At 37.1% G+C, this 26,224-nt stretch overlaps 1 long non-coding RNA gene across 2 annotated transcripts in view; it reads left to right on the forward strand.

Moving 5' to 3' along the window:
* The window catches only part of LOC146437378 (uncharacterized), a 291,738-nt gene extending 265,789 nt beyond the window's left edge, over positions 1-25,949 (forward strand). Inside the window, exons 5-6 of one of the 2 annotated variants that reach the window (XR_014852199.1) lie at positions 1,267-1,371; positions 2,236-2,294. This is a non-coding gene — a long non-coding RNA (uncharacterized LOC146437378). Of the gene's footprint in view, positions 1-1,266; positions 1,372-2,235; positions 2,295-25,595 lie in introns of those variants that run through there. The other variant, XR_014852200.1, reaches the window with a different exon arrangement.
* Positions 25,950-26,224: the final 275 nt, after the last annotated feature.

Here is a 26,224-nt window from a genome sequence, read left to right on the forward strand (position 1 = left end):
AAAACTCTTTGTACTCACTTGTTTCTTCCAACCTCATTAGGGCAACAAATATTTATAAAACTACCATCCCAATTTAAGCAAATATATAATGAAATTATTCCCCATGGTTAGAACAGATATGAGATGTACAGCTATAGGTTATATTGAAATCATATGAAGAGAAATTTTTGGTGTTAATGGGAATGTTGTTGGCCTTTGACCTCAATTTCAGGTTTGGAAATCACTTCTCTATGGAGCATTGTAATTATTGCCCTACCTTGGGATTTCATTGAAATGCTTTTAACAGCAATAATATTATCAGACAGCTGAAATATGTGCTTTATTAGAAATTCCATCCAGAGATCATGGCAGTTTGTTTTAAAAATGTGTTTTAATAATCTCTTCACCACAACAAGGAGTCTCTTTCATATGCTGTCACTAGCTAAAACAGTCTTTTTTCCACTCAGCTTTTAGCAACTGTGCGATATAAATTTGTTGCTCATTTCCATTAAGAGCAAACATCATATTCTATTTTGTCAAACTACTCTTACAATTGAAACAATTTTTTTTCTAATCCGTTGGTACATTTGATTTGCCAAAGGTTGTGCGCTTAGAATGACTTCACATTTTAATTAGGGCTGCAGCAATCTGTTAGCTCACACTGAACTCTGAATGCACACGAGTCTCTAGGCATGTTTGGGAAAGCTCATGAATCCGCCTAATGAGCTGTCGGAAAGGTTCCATCAATAGTGTCACAAAACTTGTTTAAGGACCCTCCAGACGTATGGAAGAAGGGCTAATACAAAATGAGTGCCATTGGGCTAAATATTTCTGGAAAGGTCTTTTGCTCCTGATGTAGGGAGAAGTAAAGGTCATGCTTGAATGTTTGCTTTGGAGGGGGTGTTTTAGAAATATGGGTTGTAAAACGTGGCTATTAATAGCTTCACTGCTGTCCCTGGGAAGGACAACGTGATTATCTCCTCCTTTGCCACAATACAAGGGTAGATAAGGCCTTTTCCATTCTCCAGTAAGCACAGCACAGGGATTTGAAGAGTACATAAAAAAACCCCAAGCTTCTTTGTGAGGTTCTTTGAAACACACAAAAACCATTGTAAAAAATGGAATTGTGGTAGACAATAATTTTTTAATGGATCAACAAGTCAGTGGAAATCTAATGCCCTCAGCATTTCCTGGGTGTCACACATAACATTGTGTAAGTGGAAGAGTCTTTTTGACAATTTCTGCTCTAAAGCAGCTGAGAGGCACAGGGTGATGATCTTCTCACAGGTCACTGGCCTACAATTCACCTGGGAATTCACAGAGAGCCAATAAATCCTCTGCATTATTCACAGCACCAGGGTTATGGCACTGCATCCTCCTGGAGCTTATAAGGTACGTGGATGTCACCATTCAGGGTATATTTCCAGGAAGATGTGGCAGAAGAATCTGCTGTTAGTAGCAGCCCTGTAAATCATTTATAACTAAAACTATTTGACCAACTAATACCTAGAGTTAAAAAATAGGCATGTGTTCTCCAGCCATATGTCAGTAGTCTCACTGCTGTCACTGAGAAATATTCTGAGTTTCTGAGAAGAAACATATGTATAAATATTTAAAAGTGGAAGAGCAAGCACAGGAATATTTACTTCTGATGAGGCAGTGAATAAAATATCAGCTCCTTACAAGCTAAGATACAGGGCCCAACGAGATTCCAGGAAACCCCATGTCACATTAAAGTTACCAGATTCTAAGAAAATTTAAATGTTTTTCTGTTTTATTATTGATGGTTGAATCTTGGTCTGCAACAGTATGAACAGTCACTTAGATATTTTTGATTTGAGAAATAAAAGAGGGTTTGTATAACTACCTAATTCTGTTCTTGCCCTACTAGCTAGAAAAACAAATTTTCCAAGGCAAAATCTTAGTTTTACTTCTCTCTCGCAGCATAGGCCACAATCAAAATTCAATTTAAAATAACCTACCACTTTTATAGGATGTTCTGAAACCAATATATTATAGTTAATGCTGAAAGGGAACACTGGATATTGCAAAACCTTTTGTATTGTGTGCATTGGCAGCATAGTTTCCTTAAATCTCACACATACATTTTCCTTCTGGCTAATCTGCAATTTAAAAACAAACAAACAGAAAAGCTGAGGGGCCAACAACTGGATGACTCAAGCTTTGTGGTCAAATTGAAAATGAACTAGAAATTCTTATTGGGAATTACAGGGCTAAGTTCCCCTTTCCTTACAGAACTGATGCAGAGACTGTGGTAACAAGGGTCATCCTCAAATTTTTGGCAAATCTCAGGTAATCTGCATCCAAATTGTAATAAATAATTAAATGATGAACCTATACTATGAGCTACATGTGTAAATTATCTATTTATTTTCAATGTAAACAGCTTAATATCTCTTAATGAGATTTGATTCACAGTAAAAATGAGCTTTCTTTTCTTCACTCTTCTTAAATACAAAGCACAGATTTTTTCCTTAGGTTTAGCTGGCACAGTTTTCTTGTGTGTTGGTAGCATTGTTTCAATTAGGCAGAAGAAATTAATGTTTCATTAAATGTCATCTACATATAAAATTACCTTCCCCAAATCTGCAATGAATAGTCACCTTCCTTTCAAATGAAAATGGATTTTCAGGGGACTACACTACAGGATCTGATGAAAATCTGTTGTCATCTGGTGATTTTGCCTCTCTGTCTGTGTCATAACTGCATCCACCAAGATCCTTCACTGCTGTCACACCCATCAATTGTCTGTTCTGTGCACCAACAGCACTGTGGGTGCTCAGGTATCCAAGATGGCCAAGGTGTTATCTCCACAGATTTTGTATGCAAGGATGTACAGAAAAGAAGACATTTGTTACCCGATTTTTAATCACTAAAATAAATAAAATTCACCACAAAGAAATGCATGGGACATTGATGGATCTTGGATGTTTTAGATCAAAATTTTTCATGTCACTGTCTTTGTCTGCTCTGTGAGAAGATTGCTCAAAGGCAGGCTTCAGAAGTGTCAAGAATATCATCTAAATATAAAGGATAAACAGTATTTTTTGGCTGTTATCAGACGGATAGACTGGTTCCATAACCTGCCTGTCCTTTTTGAAGAGGTGGTTAGCACTGCTCCCTGGGAGTATATTGTTAAAATTGGGTTTTCCACTTTAAAAGGTGCCTGAATGTTAATATTCTTTGCCCTAAAAAAGTATGATGACAGCCTCTAGTCTGTAATTGCAGTTTGTGTATGGGCAGGCCACAAAAGTTTCCTCTTTAATACAAATGGAAATCTAGACTAGGCAGTGAGGTAGATTAGTCTCCCACAAATCATATTGATCAATGCTTTATATTTAGAAGTAATTTCTGTTTTGCTTTGTTGCTCTTTCCAGGAAGATGTAGGGATTTCTTTTTTCTTTGATTCATCACTGTCATTTAGATCAATGTGATGAATTACTTTAATTTCAATAAGTGTATGTATTTGGACCTGTTGCAGAGCATCAGAACACATAACTGTATTATTTTTGAAAATATCATCTCTACTACTGGCAAATTTTGCTGCCCTGACTTACCCATTAGGAAAACCAACCTCAGAATTCTCTTTGATTCTCTGTTTACAATACCCACACATGCCTGCATACAGAATGGTAGGACGGAAATATCGAATTCCAATATGGATTTGGGAATTTTGAGTGCAATTCTGTACTAGTAAGTGCAAAATACTGCATGCAGGACAATTGGGTGACAGTCCCTTGGCCTCTTGGTATTCTCTGGATACTCTGCTGTGCTCCATTTAGACTATACAACGTTTCTAAAGTGTTTGCTGGTTTTGTTAATGAATGTTTGTCAGCACTCTTGACATGGCACTGATTAATCTTCGTCCACGTTGATATTTTACACAGGAAAAAAGTATCACCTGCTGACTTTAACATCCTGACCCTCCCCTCAGATATGAAACCCAATTAAAGTGCCATGCATGAGTTACCTGGTACAGAAATCCTATTCACAGAGATATCCCTATGCACTGGGATATCCAAAGAGGATTTTAAAGAAGATTTAAAGACAAAGGAGAAAGGAAGAGCTAACATAATGTTAAGAGTAAGGGAAATTAAAAGTATACTTGGCAACATTTCTACTCTGATGTGGCTTTAAGGACAATAAAGCCTGTAGTCCTCTCTCCCCCATTTCTGTATCCTAAGTGGTGAGATATTATCTTTCTGCTGTAATATCATTAACAGTGTGGGCTTGGGGCTGGTGTTTGTTTGCTTTTGGATGTAAAGACCATGCAATGAGATAATATAAAACTGAAACCTGACTGTGCAGGATGGGAGGACCTTTGCTGGATCAAACTGAAATCAGCCTCATTTAGTGTCCTGTCTCTGAGACAGGAGCTAAAAGAAGGAATGTCAGGAAAAGAAAGGATAATTATTTAGCTACCAACCCTCCACAACCTGAATTCTGGCATGAGTGCTTATTGCTTTTACAGGATAAGGGTTTAAGGAGGTGATGTTTGGTTTCCATTGACTTTTTCAAGTGTTCATCTGAGAGAGTGTCCTGATAACCTTCATGGACTGATAGCACATCTGATAGCTGTTCCTAAGGATCCTAATGGCTTCAATGAGTGGGAACTGATAAAACAATCTGTATTTCAAACAGCTTTCTCCAAAATTCCTGACATGCAGCTGTAACTTTGTTTACTCATTTTAGGATATTAGAGGGTATAATCTATGCTTCATTGTGTTGTTACTGCAGCTATAATTTTAAAAGCAGAGCAAATTAAGGTAGTGATGATCTTATCTACTAACTGAAAGCTTTGAGAGAGAAAACAACTTTCTTGACAAGATTTGATCATATTGAAAACAGAGTTTGACTGTGCCTCTCAGTTGCAATGTCTTTAATATATTTTCATATGTTTTGTGGATGTGTTACATCACAACATCTTCTGGTGTTACTGTGTCCATTTTTTTTTAACTTAAATTTCTTGGGACTTTAGTATTCCCATTAAGCTAATAGTTATTATTTATTTTGCACCATTTTTTTCACTTTCTTTCCAAGGCATCATTAAATTCTCTGTCTTTCCTCAGGCTAATGAGAGTCTTAGTCTGAACTGTCACGTTTGAGTTTAATAAGCACAGGGGGAAGTTTTTCTTCTGCAGTTTTTCTAGTCACCTTTTGAACTTAGGTAAACTGTTGCTCTCTGCACCAATCTTGAGGCAATTAATAACAACATTTAACTACAATAGGTGTGATAGCTGCCATTTCTGTACTTTAAACCTTCCATCTAAGATTAGCTATTTCACATTATAACTCAGGAAGACATCTATCATGTACCTCTGCAGTCATTTCTTTTCCATGCTAGAAAGTACGAGTTTGTTCTCCCTTTCTATCCCTTTGATTGCAGGCAGACTGCTGCTCCATACACAATTAAAAGGATTTTGTTTAGTTTTTTTAATCCCTTCCTAAAATTTGGGCTTTGAGCACTACTGGGTAAATTTGGAGTTACACCTATTTTGTCTTTCATCAGTTTTTCACTTCCTGTGTGCAGTTAGGGCTCTCTTGCCTTTCAGTGCGTTGCTTTTTTTGCTTTTAATCACCATGCAGACTTCCCTGCTATTTCATCAACTGATTGCTCAGTACTTTGAGGTCCTCTTGCAGTATTTTTCCAGTTAACTCTGCTTTTTTGGTGCTCTGAAGTACTTCAGTATCATCAGTGAAAACTATTACACCTTCATTTACCTGTTTTTCTGCATTCTTTGATGATTTCTCTATATGGAATACATCTGCATTTAAACAATAGTTATTTCTAAACCTTAGAAAAAAAAAATCAGTGCTCGAGTTTGTGAAACAAAACCAGTCTTCTCAAGGCCAAAGCCCTCTCTTGTTCATGTATATATATCATGGTTGGTATATATATAATTGATATATTTATATATCAATGTTGGACAACCTTTTCTGGAGGTTGTATCAATTAGTTAGCCTCATGTTCTCAAGAATTCCAGCTCTCACTCAGTCCAGTAACTCCAGAATTAAAAACTGTGAAGCATTTATAAATGTAGTGCTAGCTGTTGCCAATTCTTAGCTGCTGCTGGGCTTGGAGGATAATTACTGTTTAGTGAAAATGGGAACAGTGCAGCCTGAATGCTGCAAGAGGCTGAGCTATTTACCTCCCATAAGGCTTTGCTGATTACTCCTTCTGGATATTCTTTGTCTCTGTTACTGTGAAGTTAATGAATAACTTCAGAGTTTCTTGATTTCTGCTTGATAGTGCAAGCAAATGTGCTTAAATAGCTCCCAAATAAGTGATGCTTACTACTGAAATGGAACATTTGAGCTACTATCGCTGAGGAATTTTATTTCATTCTTCTCTGGCAAGTCTAGCCAATTTTATTTGATACTTTTTACAGTATGTAGTATGTGGGCAACGTGTGCTGTGTTTATAAGAGATGCACCACATGATATGAGGTATTATCTGCCATTAGAGCCTCCATCAGTCACACCTGACATAGCAGAAATCAAATGGAAAAAAAATCCCATTTTTAAAATAAGAATTGTTTTGGCAAGTGCACCATTGCACAAACTTATTGTGTGGGAAAATAATTAGAAATAGAGCAAGTATATGAAATGAAACATAAAACTGCAATTAAAAATGACAATAAATGTCAATATAATGGTGTACAGCCTATGTTCTTGCAGAAACCCTTAACATAAGCTGATGTGACTTACAGTGAAGAAAATGTAACTTGATAAATATAAATAGTGGCATACAAAAAAACCCACCAAAATTTAGAGCCAATTTGTCAGATGACACTGAGTTAATGATTCTTGTGTATTGGAGTGTGGTGCACAAATATGAATCTTCTCTTGGTAGGGTGGTGATTCTCATGAATAAGTTAAACAACTTTCTGGTTTTCAGACTTTTCAGATGACACCCTGTAGGTTTTAGCTGCACTTCACATATCAGACTGTGATATTTTTGGGAGTTACTTTTTCAGTAGCATCTCCAGCTAAGAAAGGATATCTATTGTTTATGTTATTTGGAGTAACGTGTTCTGTTCTCAGAGAGCTATAAATGTTGAATCCTGTAGGCCATGTGATTTCAGAAAAAAACTTGTCAGTACCTATGAGATATGAATGTTCATATAACTACAAAGTTTAACTCCTTAGCTGACTTTGTTTTCCTTTCATGGTCAACAAGTGGTGGCTTTTTTCAGAGCAGAGGAAAACTTTACCTTTCTTTTGCCAGTGCAGGTAGACATTCTTTACCTATAGATAACAAGTTGAAATATTTCAGAAGGAAGTTGTAAATTTTCCTCGTCTGTGTTTTGCATGGAGCTAGCTGATACTTTACTTCCTCATGAATCTTCCTCCATCATAGCCATTTGGATCATGTGAGTGCACTTCCATGTGGGTTACTGCTGTTCCTGTATTTTCCAAAGGCAGTGCCTCACTGTAATATTTGGTCAAAGAACGAATTATATAATTATTGGGGTATTTTCTGCTTTTGAGGACTGAAGACTGAAGTTCGGTCAGCTGTAGATGCAGAAGGCAGAACACTGTGAACCACCAGTTTTGGTGAGAGGGGTTTTTCTAAAAGGGTTCTGGAGAAGGATTTTTTACTGTAAATGGGTACAACCACAACTATAATCAGCCTGTATGAAGAGTTCTCCTATAAAGATGAATAATTTTTGGGTAAAAGGCTAGGCTTCAAATAAGATTGGTATGTTTACTGTAAATTTAAATAATATGGAAGCCATTTACATATTTATTGAGCTATTCATTAAAAAGTTGAAAGTGTGGAAGCACTGACAGCTGGCTTTTCTTATTGCAATGCATTTATGCATATAGAAGTCAAAATCAACAGAAAATTATTGTAATGGAAATGACATTTAATGTCATACAAGCACATTTATAGGTATAATTTAAAAAAGGGAAATATGAATTGAAAATGTTCCTTGATGATAACATTGAAATAAATGAAAAACATATAAAAATTAATGGTATTTTATACATAGAAGTATTTTATTACCAATTACGAAGACCAGCTTTTTGATATCAAAATAGTGGTGGTGGCTAGTGCACACTCATTCATGAAAGACTGTTTTAAAAAAATTATGAAACTTCAAAACACAATGACTGCCTAATTAAAAGAAAACAACCTCCCTCCAAAAAGCCAGTGCCTGGCATGTAATGTAGCTGAGCCACTGATTTCAGGATTACAAGACAATAGCAGCATGTATTAAATGTACATTATTAACTAGATTGTTTTCTAGCACATGGAAAATAAAATGTTAGTGTATATGTAAGCACCTTAATATCTAGGTTTAGGATATAGAATGAGTGCAACTAAATCTTTGGAATTACCTATATTAATGTGAAAATTTGAGTCTGGGTTTTGAAAAGACTACTCACTAACAGAAAGCGTGGAAATTTTGAAGGTTTTTAGAAAAGAGAAAAAACAGTTTCCTTTTTTCGGTCAGATATTTTTTAATTTTTTTAAAAATTCTTGTCTTTGTTAATCTAAGTGGGCAGTGAAATAAACACGCAGGTCCACAATAACAATACTTGAGTTGGATTTCATCTTTGTTCATATGTTGTCTTTTGGAGCAAAAGTTTTCAGCATTCTTCTGAAGGTGATGCAGTCCCAAGGTTAATAATTGAAAACCATTAACAATAATAGTTGTAGGAGTGAAAGAAAAAAATCATTTGTGATCACAGCATGCAGCATAGATTGACATTCCAAAGAGGAAAAGAGATACTCAGATGCAAAAGAAACATGTAGTACCTTGGTTCTGTTACAAAATCAATTTAGTAATCAGATAATTGAGCCAAAAGATACAAGGAAGGAATAAGCTTTTTAAAAACTTGGCTTTCCTGTTGAAGCAGTGAAAGGACTTGGATATGCCCTTTCTGGGAGATAAATTTAGTTTGGCTTCCTAAAACTATATAGTTCTTTTCCAGTAACTTGCATGAAAATTCTCTCAATTTGTGGTTTTAGAGAAAAGCAGGACTAGTTAGAACCAAACAGACAAATGTTTTAAAATGTACTCTAATGCCTTGCCTTACATAATGAGATTCACAGGTGCACAAAATAGAGCAACTTTCAGGGAGAAGTTGCTGGGCAGTTTAAAGTAGCTGCATCATTAGAACGTCAGATTTTTCTGTGCTGTGAGACAGTGAATTTGAAAGTGACATCAAAGCTAGCAGGATAAATCGATGGTTCCACAGGTTCTCTCATGCAATTACTAGAAGGACAAGATGTGAAAATGGAGGAAGATGTGAAGGAATAAATATAGATGACATTGCAGAAGGTAATAGCAGCTGCAACTGAGGGCAGAAGCAGAGAGTATGATCTGGAATCTTTTAAAGAAAATTTTGGTTGCTACAGGTATTTTCTTTAAGTGATTTAACTAAGCAACTTGTTGGTGAGCATTATGACAAACTGAGCTGCAGCAATTTTCACAGTTCTTTGTCTAAGCAGTGAGATGTTTCTTGTGGTGCTCTGTAACTATTACATTATCTATGTGCTACCTTCTGAAAAAGCAGCACAAGAAGCAACACGTGTAATAAAGAGAAGGAAAATAATTTCTTAGGTTGAAAAACAAGGTTGAAAAGGTGCAAACTGGCAAATAGTCCATGAAACCACACCCAGAGTCAGGTATCAGTGATATAAAGACCAAGCATCAATAGCACGTTGAGCACATCTGTGCCCTGTTTGAGCCAGACATACACCCTGGAGCTAAACTTCCATAGGAAATTTTACCAGAAGGGAAGGATTTGGCTGAAAGCCTGAATCTAGATTATGCCACAAGTTCCATTCAATATAATGAGCATTTTAATTTATTGAGTCCACTTGCACAATAAACTAAAAGCACTATGTAATAAATTGAGTCTGAGTTCCCCTTTCACAGGGTTTAAATCCAACATGACAACACATTTTCCACTGTTGCTTTTATGGTCAAAAGAAGAAAAAATCAAAGATTCAGCTATTTAAAACAGACAGTGTAAGAAATTTCCCCTAAGTTTCTGTTGGTAGATTTTGGTTCCTTTTTTTTTAATCTGTAAATTAATTTAACTGAATGAATACTTCATGTGTAGCAGTTAGGTAAATAATTGACTCTATAATAAAATCCTTGCTAAAATATTCTATGCATGTGCAATATCAGTGGCAGTTAAAAAAAAAAGATTCATTTTAATCAATTGAAAGATACTAGCATAAGATATAAAGAAGTTTGTGACTTTTTTTTTTCCCCCCACCTGTTGATCTTACTTCTGTTTTATTATCTACCATCAGTTGATGAGTATGTTGAGGATTTAGTGGGATTTGGCCTCATACCAGTGTTAAGATTGTGTTACAATTTTAGATTTTGTTCCCTATGTGACAAAATTGCCTTAATGGAATTTTATGTCTTCCAGCAGCATAGAGAGTAAGAACTCACTTCCCTTGTAATGACAGCATAAAAGATTGCTGAAATGGCTGCTTCTGATCTCAGACATGATCAGGGTAACTGATGTTATGCTATTGCTATCATTTGCAGATTTTTTCAAACTAAAGCATTTGCCATAAGTCCAGTGTGCCTTAACCCTATAAAATCCATACACAGAGCAGCCCTTCCCATCTGAATCATGCCTCTGGCCACATCTGGTGCTTTGGTTCTTTCAAAAAACAGCCTTATCTATATCTGATAGCATTCCAGTGTGGAACTCAAAAGCACCTGGAAAAGTCATGATGGATTTGGCTGTTCAGTGATAGGACAAGAAAAAGGGGATTGTCCACAGGGTTCAGTCACTTTAGCACAAGTTAAAGCAGCAAAGCAGTTCAGAGGAAATGAGAAATATCTGCACACTGCAGAGTCCAGGAAAGCTTTGACCATGAGATATAGATGAAAGAGTAACAGGAATCCCCAGCAGATGCATGTAATTGAGCACTGGCAGTCAGAGAGGAGCTGTGAGCTGATGGTGGTGTGATAAACCTGATCCCAGAGAGCTGCATGGCAGCCCAGGAGCCTCCAGCTGGGACACTCTGCTCTTGCCAAGCAGCAGCAAGGAAAGGATGCTGCCCAAACAGGGCTACTTTTAGATCTCAGGTAGCCCTTGCCCACTTGCCAAGCTCATTGGTACACGTTATCAGATGTTTGTGCTAAGCTAAAACCAAATAATGCTGCACTCGGAGAAATGGCACATTTCCTTTTCTTGCAGAGACAGCAAAATGGAAAATGACCGAAAATCATTTTGGATTGTTTCACAGAAAGGCATGATTACAAAGAGATATGACAGGAACCCTCATTTTTGCCTAAAACTGTTCTTGATGAAGACTGTGCTCACCAATTATCTCTCAAATGGGACTTGCTATGCAGTTTTTAAATTTTCTGTGTTACTTTGGCTGATGCTGGCTGGCTGTCCTTTGCTTTTGCCAGTTCTTGATGCTTTAATTTGCCTCTTTAAGACAGCCTCATTTCCCTGATATATATTCATCCTCAGCTGAGACATTTTCATACTTCTTTACTCAGTTGTGAATTTTTGGGTTTTGTTAATTTCCTTTCCTAGCTGGTCAGTCTCGATACTGTAGCTGGGAAGTTCAGTGTGAGTAAATTTATTATTTCTCTAGGCACTTTAAATTGTATTGATTTGTTGGTAGAGATTAAGTAAACAGATGATTCTTCCATTCTTCTACAGGTGCTTAACTTTAGGCAGATGAATAATCCTGTTTGTCAATATAGGTAAAACATAGATTAAATGTTGTCCCTATAATGTTTATTGAAATGGATGTGAATGTGGCAGGCCAATGAGAAATGTGGACAAATACATCCACAAATTTATTCCTCGAACCTCTACTTTTTTTCTGCAAAATAAAAGGTAATTCTGTAGGTTTCAATATCTTAGTACAGTGATATGAAAGTGGAAGTGTATATTTTTAATACTGGAAACTGACTGTGATATCTGTATAATTTATCTATATAGCTTTTGAATAATCTTTAGTATTATGAAAATTGCTGTCTGTATATCTGACTCTGACAGTTCATAAAAGACTGTCAGATTAGCTCTTGTCATGTCAGACCCATGATAATTTGCACCATTAAAATGCATTCATGCCCTACTATCATTTAACCTCAGGACAGTTGATTACTTGACTGAACTGACAGAAGAGGAGAGGATTAAAATATATATGGATTTTTTTTCCCCCAAAGACAGGAAAAATGGAGTAGGCAGGGCAAACAAGACATGTTCCTAGATTCACATAGGAGAGACCATGAAACAAGTACACAGAAAATATTAAACAGGTGACATGAAGTTACAACATTCTGCAGGAAAAGGTATTCTTATGGATTTTATCTTGTAGAAAAAATTAATTAATTCCCATAAGCCCTGTGCAGTGGGTTTTATCTGTGCCTTCATTTCATGCCAGATGAGGACAAATCAAAGTTCTGTACAGCACCACATCCATCCTGCCAAAGTGTCTCTCATTGTTTCACACATTCACCAAGAGGAGAGTGTCTGAGCTGTGGTGAGCTGGGGAACAGTGCTGCCTCTGATCTCTGTCCTTACAGCAAAGATTAGAGTGCAAGGAATTGTCTCAGTCAGCTCTGTCAGTGGCTATGAGCAAACACATGATCCTTCTGTCAGTTCTTAGCAACACATTTGTTGATCTCCCATATTCTGGTCTTTTGTGCTCGTGCAAAAGAGAGAGCTGAATCTTGCATTGCTTGGGTGACAATTATGGCAGAGATTTTCTCCTCCTTCAGAACATTTTTACTCAATTTCATTCAAGGGTACAGAACTTCCTGCAAAGCACTGAAGAGCTCTGATCAGGGAAACAAAGTGAGGGCATAGAAAATTGGTACATTATAGAATATATGATGTAAATCAAGACAAGACTTTTATTTCTTTCCTCAGTGTTACGTCACTTGTCTTGTAAATGTTCTGTGAGGAATGGAAGAGGAGAATAGAATGTTTTGGTTGGAGGGGACTTAATTACAGTCATCTCACCCAACTGCTTAACCAATTCAGGGCTGACTAAGTTAAAACATGTTTTTAAGGGAATTATCCAAATGCCTCTCAAACAGCGGCAGGCTTGGGGCATTGAACATCTCTCTAAGAACCTGTGCCAGTGTAAAGAAATAAAATTATATTCCTATAACACCTGAATTGTTTGAAGAAAAGGAAAATAATAAAAGTCAAATATCTGTGATGCTATGAGAGCAACTAATGTGTGCCTAGTAAATTGAACGGGGAAGGGATTCAGGTGGCCCAAATAATATTTTGGAATTTTTGCATTTAGTCTGCCTTATAACCTCAAAAAACTCACTTCTTTGTTTCTCTCTCTGTTTCTCTCCCAGCCATTTATCTTCTCTAGTTAAAGACATGTTTGTCTTTAAGGAGTGGTTTTATATTGTGCAGTCAGGAGGAATAATTATATTAATGTCTCTAACTATTATTTTAAATTAAATAACATCTAGTGGAATTTTTTTGAGCCTTTAAATCCTGATGTAAGAGTCCTTCAAGTAGCTAATGGAAGTCTTGTGTATCTGTATCTTACTGAGATTTTAGGCAACGCTTAAACAGCAGCATAGTTTTTAATGGCAATGTGATTAAGGACATAGTTCTGTCCAGTGTAAGCCCCTTGTTGCACAGGGAGTTGTGCTGTGCAGAGCACTCTGTCCATCAAGTTTGTGTATATCCAGACCTCACAAGGCATTCTAAGGATCCAGTGGCAGCATGAGGACACTTTTTTAGTTGCTTGGGTAAAAAAGAAAAGGAGTCCAATTGCTTTGAGGTATGGAATGAAAATGGTTTTATCCCGTTTGCTGATGCTCCTGTGCTCGTTACCACATGGCAGAGATTCCCCTGGAAAGCATCACTGGGCTGTGGTACTTTACACAGCACAGCAGGGTGTAGCCTCCTTCCCATGCCAAATACATCTTGCAGCAGACAAGAGTTTTAAAGGCTATACCCATGAGGGACTGTGAAATGAATGCAGCTGAAGAGTCAAGTACAGGAAAGAGCTTTATTCTGAAGATGCAGGGCAGACTTGGGCAGTTGCTGACATTAAGACAAATAAGGCATAGGCTGGCTGTGTATAGAATGGACAATCTAATGAAAATGTGTAAGTGATGGTGTTCATCGCCAACAGTGCTCAATAAATAAACCATTTCTTCAGCTCCAAATATTCACTGACTTTGAAAAGGCTTCCAGAAGACTGGGAATGAAAAAAAAAATTGAAAAGTTCTGTTAGTCTACAGGATTTTCAATGTAATATTGTAAGGAGAAAAACACAAAATGTACCTAAGAGCAGTGGTTAGCTGCACAGCGAATCACAGGTGTTTGCTCTGTGCAACACCTTATCTGGTTTTTAAGACTTGGCACACGTTGAATTTGGTAAATACATGTTCATTGCTGTTGTTCTACCTTTTTCTCACTGGTTCTGACAAGTAAATTTATGTGAGCATTCTTGTGCCTGACTTCATTATGTGAGAAGAAGCAAAGTTGTGTGTGTGTTTATATGAAATTGAATAAAGGCGCTAATAGCTGAGAGGAATATCAGAGGGGAAAAGGCTTGGGAAATTGTGGTGAAGATCAATTAGAACTGGAATAAAACCCGCAGTGTGGCTATCTAGGATGAAGGAAGCCACCCTTCATAGGTGTGCAAAGCAGACAGTCAATTAGCACTCAATTAAGGCAGTATAAAAGCACATGCTGTACATGCAGTAAAGAAGAGGGAGAAAGTTAGGTTTTTCCAGTATAATAGGTGTAACATTTTCCTTTTTATAATACAGTGTTCTCCTCTCACATTAGGGATAGCCATATTCTAAATTTGAAAATAATCTAGTTACATTTTGATTAGAAAATCATCATAGGAACTTAAGGGCAATTATTTCTAATTTGCCTTGCATTTGTCTAAATTACTAGAAGACTAAATTACGTTGTCCCTGTGTATTTTATTGAAGTGAAATATTGCTCTTTGTCAAATTTATCACATTTGTTATCCTACTACAGCATTGTTCTTAATTGATATCACAGGTTTTCAAAGAATTTTGAATCAATAAAGAAATATAAATGTCTTTCTGAAACTAAGGCAAGGCGATTGCCTCATCTATCTTATCAGCAGTAATTTTTACCCCACATAATTAAAAAAAAAAAAAAATTAAAAAAATGGTTTGCATTTTAATACGGGTAACACAGTTGCTGCTATTCATTTCTCCAGAACATAATGTTGCCTCTCCAGTTCAGTTGCTTTACTGCTTTCTGTACCCTATTTCAGATAATAAACAGAGGATATTATTTCTATATACTCAGTTTTCTGACTAGGTGGTGAAGACACACCAGAGCAAGAATCCTCCCTGTTCTGTTTCTGAAGTAATTACAGAATTATTGTCCTCCTATTCATGTCTTCCTGGCTGCCAAGTTTAGGAATTTCCTCTTCCATGAAATATGAGAGAGCAAAGCATGCAAAATTTCAAGCCAAGGAGAACCTGCCAATTCCTGAAATGACATTTTTGCATATCAGATTCTCCAGCAGACAGAGGATTACCTAATTTTGAATATCCATCTTGTCTAAGACCACATGGAGCTATAGTTGAACCAGACCATTGGAGTCACTGCATCTCTACTGCAGACTGTGATTCCTGTAAAAGGCGGGTACGAGCAATAGCAGCTTAGTTTATGAAATATTTCTGTTGCAAAAGAAGCTATATGCAACATACTTTGCCAGTTTTTGCTTCAGTAAGGAAAATTCTGTAAAAAAGAGCGACAACCCCATCACCACCTACTATCCAAGCCAGATTCCCTATATAGAGAAAACATTCATTTGAAATACTCTTCTTGTGTAAGGAGGATGGTGACTAAGATGATGGAGATGAAAAGTATTTAAATTTTTCTTCGTATTTGCCTCATAACCCAGATAAGGAGCCAGTTTGCAAGAATTTGAGTCAATTCCCATCACTGTCCACCCTTATCAAGAAATCTCTTTGGCAGGTTCTCCAGCCATGGGGTCAGTGCCAGCTGAATGCTTTCAGAGTTAGCGTTACACCAGCAGAATATTCTGTTTCCAAAGTTGCTGAGGCAAATGGGAACGTTCACAGAGATTTCAGTGGGAGCTGGATCATGTCCTTGCCCATCATCAGGCACAGTCCTGGTCTTTTCTGACTGCTGCTGAAAACTCTGTCTTGTAAAAGAGCCCACACAAGGGTGTGATGTCACTTGGGCTCATGAATCATGTGTGTTTAGCTGTTATCACTCCCCTCAGTGTGAACAAGGATGGTGATTATGTAGCTGAGTGCACAGCTAAGGATTTTTAAAGTGATATTTAGGTCTAGTCTCCTAAAGTACATAGGTAATGCAATGATGTGGGACTGTATGGCTTGAACAGATAGAAAGGTCTTTGCATATCCTTCTAAAGAAATTCAGTTCCTCCTCCTGGTACATCTGCACCAACTCTGAGCTTTCCAGATGTTTCATCTCAGCTTTGACAATATGTTTTAAAAGGGGAGAGATTTTCTAATGATTGTCTAAAATTTATTAAGAACTGTGGTTCAAGAGCCTTTCAGTCATTTCCATCTCTGTGAGACCAAGGTGTATTTATGGAAAGTGCTTATAATGTCAGGCAAAGGTATTGACACAGAAAAGAAACAGAAAAGACTCTCCAGAAAGTGACTGAATAAAAAAAAAATAATTGCTTTTCATAGAGGGTTGTTTCTCTCTTCTGACTAAATGAGGACTGAAGGAGAACTGTGCTCTATTTTAGGCATTGCAGAAGATGCAAAAAAATTCAGTAGGATTAAAGGGGATGTAGTTCTTTTGGAATGAAATGGGAGAGCAACTCATCACGACCTTGTGCCTCAGGCATCACAGGACACCCGCAGAGGAGATTTGCCTGAAAGCCTTAATTGAGGTCCAAGCTACTTAAAAACTATCCACAATCCTTCTCATCCAGAGTTTATTAGGGTGATTTGTTTGTTGCTGCTCTTTTGCATGCATTCCACTGGGAGCAGAGCTGGATGGGAAAGTTTTCAAATGTATTAACTTTTTTGCTTCTCACTGAGTACTACTTTCAAGTACTGAACTTTGCAAAGTATTGATTATCCTTCTGTCGTGCCAATCCATGCCTTAATAAAAAGCTAAACCAACAAAACCTAGTAAAACTAGCTGGTAAAAAACAACAGTTCAACTTGAATTATAGTTAATTTTAAGAATGTATCCTTTTTATTATGTGAAATACGCTGGTTTTGCCTTTGTGAGCTTTGATATTTCAGTAATTCATAATTCCTATGGTTTACTAATTTTTAAATTTTTTTTTACATTAAAGTTCATGGAATTAATCAAAAGAAAACATCATTCTCTTGAGTACTTTCTTTTGTGTTTTAGTTTTCTTTCTTTTCTGGAATCTGTACTTCCAGAAGTTTGCTGGGGCATGGTCTATTTGTGTTGGGAGTGCTATTAAGTTTCATTTTATCTCCTGAAATTTTCCTGCATTTTAAGTTCCTTGCTGGGACTGTAAGTGTGGTTCATGAGATCACCCAGCCAACCATTAAACTAGACATTATGAAGTTAGTGTTTTCCATCTTCGTTTCGATAAGTAAAAATCAATAAGAGTGATGTGTTTACTCTGGTGGAATGGAAATGTTCACATAAATCTCTAAGGCACTGATGTATATCTGTGGAAATGTCAAAGGTTCAGCGCATCTTTCACTGCACAGGGAAGGTTTCTGCAGAGACTGGATAGATGACCTAAATAAAGATGTCTGCAGTTAGATTTGCTTTTGGTCAAGGCTTCAGGAAACACTGACCTGCCTTACAAGTTGCAAGATGAGGAGACTTTTGCCCCTTTTGAAGAGCTACAGTGTTAACATCATTTTATATCAGGAGAGGGAATAATAAAGGATCACACTCACTGCTTGGTATTTTCCCATAGCACACCATAATGTGCATTTAAAGAGAGCTTTTATTTAAAGCAAATCTCTATATAAAGATTTCTACATAAAATCTTGTCAGTTCTGTGCTAAATTAGCAGCATATTTGCCACAAAGGTTTTCTCTCAGTCTTTGATAAACAACATGTCTCCTAAAATTGTAGAACAGTTTTATAAACCTTTTGGAAATACAGGAAGATACCTAAAAAAAGAAATTGAAAACAAACCGAATGCCACAAACAAGCAAGTAAGCAAAATCCTGGTAATTTCGGGGTCCCTTACTACAAGAAAGACAGGGAGCATGTCCAGAGAAGGTCTAGAGAACCAGTCTGGTGTGGAGCAGCTGAGGGAGCTCAGGTTCTTTATCCTGGAGATAAAGAGGCTCAGGGGATGTCTTGCTCTCTGCAGCTGCCTGAAAGGAAATTGTAACCAGCTGGGGGTCAGTCTTTTCTCCCTAGAAAGGGTGATAAGACAAGAGCAAATGACCTCAAGAAGCACCCTAGGGGAGGTTTAGATTTGATATCAGGAAACTTTCTTCTCTAAAGGGTTGTCAAGCCATGGAACAAGCTGCCCAGGGCAGTGTGGAGTCACCATCCCTGAAGAGATTGACAAGATGAGTGGATGTGGCCCCTGATTACATGGTTTAGGGGTGGACTTGGCAGCCCTGGGTTAGTGGTTGGAGTTCATGGTCTTAGAGACCTTTTCCAGCCTAACTGATCCTATGATTCCATTTGTGAGGACAGAAAAAAAAATACACTTGTTTTTCCTTGACCTTTTCCTGCTTTTCTTGTACTAATCTGTTACTGCTCTTCCTGAGCTGTGAATATTGATAACACATCTGTCCTGATTCCCTGAAATCCAATATAGACCAAGGGGTGCTGCACCATTTGCCTTACAGAGACACTCAGTCAAAGCTCATTGTTATACTCAGCTGTTTCAGGGTTTTTTTTGGGAGGATCAGGGGGAAATTTGCTGGGGTACTATCTTTCTGTAACATTTACCTTTTCTAAATTTGATCTGAACTGGTGGTTGGAATTGAAAGGCATTGTGGGTGCTGCCTGGCAAAGCAGGAGAAGGTGGTAAGCAGAAGCAACTGAGTATGGTTGTATAAATATTTCCTTCTTGGAGGAACACTGAAAAGTAAGATTTGGAGTTTCAGGCAAAATTCAAACTCAGCTAGACTTATCTCAAATGTCTCCAAAAGAGTCAGTGAAGGAAGCCCATAAATGTGTTGGGTTCCTTTTTAATACCATTTTCCTAAAATTAGTGCGTAAGCTAGTCAGTTAGAGAGGGATTTGCCTTCACAGGATTTGGTTACTGTGACCCAAATTCAGTGTTTTCCAAATGAAAGGAAGTGCACATATTCTCAGGCAGTATTGTAATATCTTTGTTCGGAAAAATAACGTCTTCCTTTCCCGTGGATTGCTTCTTTTCTTCAGGGAAGCCTTGTTGCAGGGCAGATCACTAAAGGCCTACATGTCAGTTGATTTTTATGCACAAGACTTAAAACACTCATCAGCCTTTAGTTTGAGAAGAGAGGGAAGAAAATTCATGAGGGGAATTCTATTTTTCTTTTCAGTTTTCAATTCGTGTGTGTTAGAGTTACAACAAACCATTGCATAATACATTGAAAAAGCTCTATCTCAGTGTAAGCATATTGCTCATCAAAAGCAAAAATTGAAGCAAATACATTTTTGTTCCACAAAGTTCAGACCTCCCTTCTATCATGAAAGTTCCAAATTTGTTGTATAGCCTGTATGTTTTGCAATTGTTGCTCCAAAAAAAGCAGTTCTGGATTCCAGCCTTCAGTCATTAATTTAATCAATAATAAGTTAGGATCTGTTCAAATGATTTCTTTAATTTTTAGCTACAGAAAACCACTGAGTCGTGTTCGTTCGCAGAGCAGAACTGTGCTGTAGGTGCTGGAGGGCAAGACTGAGCTTGCTTTAATTAGTAGGCATTTTGCAGTTAGGAGAAATTGCAGCAAAATCAGTCTACATGGTAATCTAAATCATATTTCAGAGCAATACCTCATTAGTTACATTGCACTCTAAAGGACTTTTTATAAAAGCAAAGCAGGGCACCTTTGTTGGCAGTCTTTAGTATGTATGTGTTTTCCATAATTTTACTATATTAAAAAAATGAAAATATAGTAATAGTGTTACCTCAATTAATTTAAACAGTATCTATCTACATTGAAAGGTCAGATGACGAGGCAATTGCAGAATAATTAGGAAGGGAGAGGAGCATAACTGTGTCTCTTGGTAAGATAATCACAGAGATAGGTTGTTTTCTCATTTAATAGTGAACATCAGATTCTTTAGGGTCACCTAGGTCCACAAGCCCTAATTTAAGTTTTGCTTAAGACTTGTGCTATTTTCCTTTCCATCTCTATCTGTGTAAGTATTGACCATGGAGATTGCTGAGTGAAATGTGGCATCTCTTGTCACAAACAACAATCCATGTAGCTGCCTTTAAATCCAGGGAAGGTTTATCACACCAACCTGTGAGACACCAGGGTCCATTGAGCTTTTTGTCATTTCCTTATTGATTCCCAGCTGTCAGATTTCTTTAGTAACATTAAAAATCACCATTCTTTCCTCTTGCTTCCAGCTTCTAAAACTAGATAAATCATTAGTCATTTTCTCACTTACAACAGAACAGGTTAATCACTTAATGATCAAGAAATTTTAATTTAATAAAACTCATATATCAGAGAAACACAGCAGTTTGCTCACATTCCTTTAAAATTGTAGATGCTTGCAAATATCACACTGTCCTGATGCCTAGTTTCCATGGCATTTCATAGCAAATCTAAGTAATGGAAGAAAAAGATATTTAAGGAAGGAATTGCCTTTTACTAGCTGATGAGAAACAGATTTTGCTGTCTAAATAAACAATCTTTACATATGGTAAACTGTGTAAAACAATAGTGCTTACGAATTGTAAGCAGGTCTGGATAAGACCTGCATTTCTACTCAGTATTGCACATATCCCAGAAAACTTTGGGATCAACTTAGGGAGCAATTTTCCTGTCAAGCTATCAAAACATGTTTCAGAGGAATGAGGGAGTGGAACTGAACTTCACCTAATAATAGCCATGATTGATGAAATGGCCAGCAACTAACTTGAGGTCAGATTCAGCTCCTGAGACACCACTTCAAGGTATTGTCAAAATTCTTGCTATATCTCAGTTTTTGTCATGGATCTGCGATTATCTGGAAACATCAGTTTTTCTTTAAAGATCCTAGCTCATATACGTGGAAAAAACCTGAAGGAATTAATCTTTAGAGAGTAAACCAAAGAAATAAAAGTAGCCTGCTTGATACTGTTTGTTAAAAATATGAGATCTCATATCTTTTGACACAGTTACAATATTGGTTTTACAACATCACATAGTAATCTCATAAGCTACTTTTCCACAGCAGTGGCAACCACAATTTGTTCATCCTTTGGATTTTTTGTTTTTTTTTTTTTTTCTTTTCCCACCTGTGCAGGAAGAGAATGGACAGAGAAAAGATAAAAACATTTTTATTTAATTTGTGAATGTTTAAGTTGTTGTAAAAGTAGACCAAGTTGTGCTAATTGCCAAGGAGCAGCAATTTACCAATTAATCTGGAAATGATCCACTCCTAGGAAGGAACATTCATCTTTACCTATAAATGCAGGGCTACTCACAACAAAATAGGAATCAATTTTACAGTAGCATGCTAGTAACAATTCTGTTCAAGGTGGATAGAATTGCCATGCAGGATAACTTACCAGAGAGTCCCTGGAATTCCTGCAGTCACCTAAGCTGAGTTTTACAGAGGACAGCTGTTAAATCTGGATGTGTGAAACACAGAACCAAATCCTTCTTAGTGACAACTTTGTAAATTTGAACTGCTCTGTAGATCCCATTTGAAGAACTCTGGATGTAAATTGTTATAGCTGCAAACAAACTTTCCAAAAATCTTTTTTGGAAGTGTAGACTCATAACTTTCACTGGCAGTAATGGGCAGTATTGTTTCTAAAAGAAATTTCTGTAAGCGACTCCTTTTCTGAGTTTGAGAGGAAAGGAGAATGAATTGAGGTAATTTTCTTCAGATATCCTTCACTGGTGTGTTTCAGACAGATACTCTGTACATACTTTTAAATATATCTTGATGGGAATTGGAAACACTGTGTTTCTTTATTATTTTATGCTTTGAGGACCATATATTGTTGAGTTTGCCTCTAGGATAATGTGTGGTATTTTTTTCCCTGCATCCTTGAAGTTAGAAGATTTCCCTGAAAGAATATACACTTGCATAAATTTTCTTTGTGATGCCATTTCTCTTAAAATGGATTCAGCTGCCAGAGGCTGGAGGACAGTATAGGAAATGTTGTTAACCAGATGTCAAGTCAGCATCTGAGCCTGGAATAACTTATGACCTTGAGTGTCATTTACCTTTTCTCCACTCTTAGGAATTTTGATAGTAAGATAATGGAGTTGTGCCTCTCTTGCTATATATAAATATAGCACCTGTTACAATGAGGGCTGATTTCAGCTGAGCTTTCCGGGTGTTAATAAAATTCAGGTTTATAACATGCGCAAACCTGAATTTCCAAAAAATGTTCAGTGTCCTGCAGTAAAATCTTTGCTTCAGTTTATGACAGAAGGTTCATTGATCCCAAAAGTTCCACAAATGTCAGTCATTAAAGATTCCATATTTGGGCCAAATCGAACATTTTTCCTTTTCATAAAGTAGTGCTGTAAAGAACATAATCAGCTCTGACTGACATGCTGCTACTGACTTAGAATAATTTATACATCCCTTGCAAGAATATTTATTTACACTTTCACTTACTGTGAGAGTTATGTTCTCCAGAAGTTTTTAATAAAACATAGTGTTCATCTTTTAGAGGGAGATTGATCATATCTGGAATTAAAGTATACAGTTGCACACCTATAAATAAAAAGAACATCTTCTTGTGCTCCTGATGCACTGAACCTTGAGCTATTCCTTGGTAATGGTGTAGAATATATAAAAAAAAATTGTTGAAATATCCCTGAAAAGTAAATGTGCTGTCAGCAGATGCCCTTGTAGACAAACAGTTTTCTTGCAGGAGGAAGGAGGTACTTTTTAATGTATATTTATGTATCTACACACACACACATATTTAAAGGAGCCTTTTGAAATGCATGTTGTTATAACAAAAAATGCAGAGGTATACTATGATAATATGGTCAAGTCCATAAACCACTACAGCCTCTTTCAGTCTTTATTTTGCAGTTAATATAAGTCAAAAATGTCATGAGGAAAGGCTTTTGCAAGGCATATGCAATAAAATGGAAATAGGAATTTGCAGCCAGGCAGGGTGGTGTATGACAACTGCCATTGGAATGAATGATGGGGAAATAGAGAGCAGAGAGAAATGAATGGTCTTTTGTGAAGGCTGACACCTTCAGAAAAGCTTTTTCATTTGCCTAGCAGTTGTTTTTGCTATCTGGCAGGTGTTGCAGATGTTCTATAGCACCCCAGAACTTCCCCAGAGGGAGGGACTTAAGCCAGAGGTGTCACTGCTGAAAAGGCAACAATATGGTTGATTGAATCTTCATCATTAGCTCTGCTCAGTGTCTGTGTGTTACATCTGAGATCTGTAGCAGTCACATTGACTCCAGTGTATGTTCGTGTGGGAGCTCTTAGTTGTCATTCTAGGAAATTCTTAATGATCAAACCTTGTTTTAATACTGAAATTTTTATCATTTAGTAGCCTAAGGCTTAGTCAAGGAAGTCAGTGTCTTGCAGGCAGCTTTGAAATTGAAGAGAATTACAGGCAGGAAATTAGAGAAATACATGAAAATCATCCTTCTCCTCCGACTTTTGAAGCAGTAGCTGAATAAGAATTAAGATATGGATGTCCTTATTCTGAGCTTCTCTTGAGGTAGCCTCTAAATTTTTTTGCCTGTAACTTGAAATAAGTTCACCTTTAGTTCCATTGTTTTTAAATGCTGATCTGTTTTTCCATAATGATCGTAATTTTAGTGAAAAGTACCTGATTTCTTTGGCTTCTGGGAGTACACCCAAGAATCTTTCATCTAAGAAAATTTTTGACCTGCCAGTGCTGTTAAAAACAAAAACAAAACAACCAAAAACCAAAAAAATCTCTTACTGTTTAGTGGAAAGGATGAACAGATATGTTTCACAAGACTTCATTTGTTTGAGTGTTCCAGGATGGGAGTTTGCAGAACTATGTTATAAATGTAGACAGCAGTGAATACATTTCCTCGATTTGGAGCTTCAGTCTTAGGAGAAGAAAACAGATTGTTTTCTTGTTCAACAAGAGCAGCACAAATGAACTTCTGCCATAGTGTGTGGTCCAGTAAATGAGAGAGGCATCAGTAAGACGGACTGGAAAAGAAAAGGGATATTTATCCCAAAGGTAAAGAGGGACTTTGGGTCAACTGTGAGGTTTTCCTTTTCACAGAAGACTGTGACTTCAGAAACTTCTTTGTGTTAGCTTTGTTATAGTCTGAAAAGCTACACAACTTGTGTGATTTATGTCAATCTGGATATTTTGGGAACATACTGAAAATGTTCCCAAAATTTGTGGAACAAATTGATGACAAATTTGTGAACCCAGAAGAAAATGGGGATAGAGGGAAGTAAATATCAGTGGCTCCTTCTACATATGATCAGATGGCATTTTATTAAGAAAAAAATCTAAAAATGTAAGGATGTTATTTGCATGAATCACATTTTTTTTTCTTTGGAGGTCATTCTGCCTTGTTCTTGTTTTGCAGCCATTTAGGGAGACTGGTGAATAATAAGCAGAACCATTTCCTGGAACTTGTCCTCGCAATCTCAGAACCATCATTACAGTGCAATTTAAAACAAAGATTGCAGAGCACAGAGGTAGATTATCACTTGTTAAATTAGCTGGTGCTTAGAGCAGAGCAGCCATGGCAACCAGGAGAGGAGAGGACACCAAACCCCTGAACCTGGGCAGGGTCTATGCCCTGCACTGACTCTGGGGCTGCCATAGCAACACTCCCACCTGCAGCAAAGACAGGAGTTAAACCCAACTCCAGCAAGGCTCCTGAAATTATAACTTTGCCTTTGAATTTCACGACACACACACTCTTGATGGGTGTCCAACAGCCAGGAGAAGGAGGCAGATCTTTGTGGCTGACTGCAGCATCCAGGAGATGATTATTGTCATAATAAAGAAAGGGAACTTAGCTGGTGTAGGTGTGCATGGAGATGTTTCTGTCCAGAATAAACACACATTCTGTTGTTGATGATGAATAGTAGTCTTTGCTTGATGAAAAACACTGCTCAGATTGGCTGTTCTCCTCGAATGGATTGTGTTGAATATCCTGGCTTTACTTGACAGCATTATCCTCTGATGAGGTAAATGTATCAGAAACTCTCAGGCTATAGTTCTGCACTTATAAACACAGGTGGTCATATAGAGTTTGTAGAATGATAGGTTATTGATAGCTTAAAATATGATTTAAGGAAAGTAAGAAAGTTTGGTTCTGTAAATAAAAATCCCAAGGCATGAGACTGGCTCACATGTCCTGGAGTTCATGAACCAACACAATTTTATCTGAAACAGACCTGGATTCCCCAGTGACCTGTATGCTGCTCAAAATCTCATAACAATTTCAAGAAAATATTATGTGATTGACACAGAAAATAGCTCCAAATTTGAAGATTTGATGATGTTTTTGAGTTCACAGGTTATAGAAATTGAAAGCTGAGGCTTTCTTGCCTGGTATGTTGATTTTCACTCATAAAGAGGTGGAGATGTGCCAACAGCAGCCACCCCATTCCCCTTCTGCAGCATGTGATGTTGCTCTCTGGTCCAGCTGAGGTGATTCTCGTGCCCTCTCAGCACTGACAGCTTGTTGAAGTTCAGAGTTTGTCACCATTTTCTTTTCCAGCCCCACTCTAACATCACAGCATAACTGGCCTTCTCTGCTGGTGCATTCCTGGGGACATTCCAAAATATTGAACTCTCTGAATACAATGCAGTCTTACAATGCAGCTAAATTTATTTTCCACCATGCCCACTAAATTGCAAGTGCTTGAAGTTTGGCTGTTGGGGAAGATGAAATAGGATGGTTACTGAAGGTAATCCCCCAACAGATGGACTTCATCATGAGGGTTCTAGGAGGGAAAAACGCTTTATGATTATCATGTTCTGATTTTTAATTATTGAAGAAAAGATTAAAATAATAGAAGTTAACAAAAGTATATCTCACCTGACAGTTGTTTATTATTAAAATATGAATGGCCAGCTAGGAAAGTAAGTAGCATTTAAAAAAAGTTCTGCTCTGAGAAGTTAATTAAAATGCCATTGAATTTA

The sequence above is a fragment of the Lichenostomus cassidix genome, chromosome 4A (assembly GCF_008360975.1).
Source record: "Lichenostomus cassidix isolate B80296 chromosome 4A, HeHo_3.0, whole genome shotgun sequence".
Lineage (NCBI taxonomy): Eukaryota > Metazoa > Chordata > Aves > Passeriformes > Meliphagidae > Lichenostomus > Lichenostomus cassidix.